This window comes from Triticum urartu, chromosome 3 (genome assembly GCF_003073215.2).
Source record: "Triticum urartu cultivar G1812 chromosome 3, Tu2.1, whole genome shotgun sequence".
Lineage (NCBI taxonomy): Eukaryota > Viridiplantae > Streptophyta > Magnoliopsida > Poales > Poaceae > Triticum > Triticum urartu.
In genome coordinates, this window is record NC_053024.1 from 511393703 (window position 1) to 511394378 (window position 676).

Consider the following 676-nt stretch of genomic DNA (forward strand, 5'->3'; position numbering starts at 1 on the left):
CACCTGAGAAGGGGGGTATGTTAGGAGGAAGGAGATTCAAAGCACGACAGCCGAGTGAACTAGTTTTTTTTGAAACAGACGAGTGAACTAGTTACATACATAAGCAAATAGCCACTAAAAAGCAAACAGGTTAATGGGTTCTTAAAAGAAATATTTCGGACAAAACAGATAATTATGACACATAGGCTAATGCATGAAACACTGAGATGATTAAGGTGCTTATAAACAGATAAAGTACAACATCTAGACCTTCCTGGCACGCTTGATCATGACGCTGCCACAGTCCGTGTACTCGCCGGTTACGGGAAGCAGACACGCCCTCATGTCCAAGATCCGCTTGTACATGGCGTAGCATGCGTATGCGTCCTTGGCCGCGTAGGTTATGTAGGCTAGATTCAGAGGTACCGCCCACGTGTTCAGGTCCTTTGGTATCGTTGTCTTCTTTCATGTTGGCGTATCAAGGGTCGATGATGGTCTCGGCGAGGTCAACCAAGGAGTCCTTCTCCTGCCCATTGCTGATGATCTTGCATTGCTTCGACAAGCTTGTTGCACCAGATGGCCGAATCGTCGCGTTCTTCCTTCTCTCCACCGTAGCGAAGGTGCAGTCGGCGCTGCCGATGAAACGGGCGAATGCTCCAGAATCTCTGATGGCCCTACAACAGTGGTAGACGAGAAC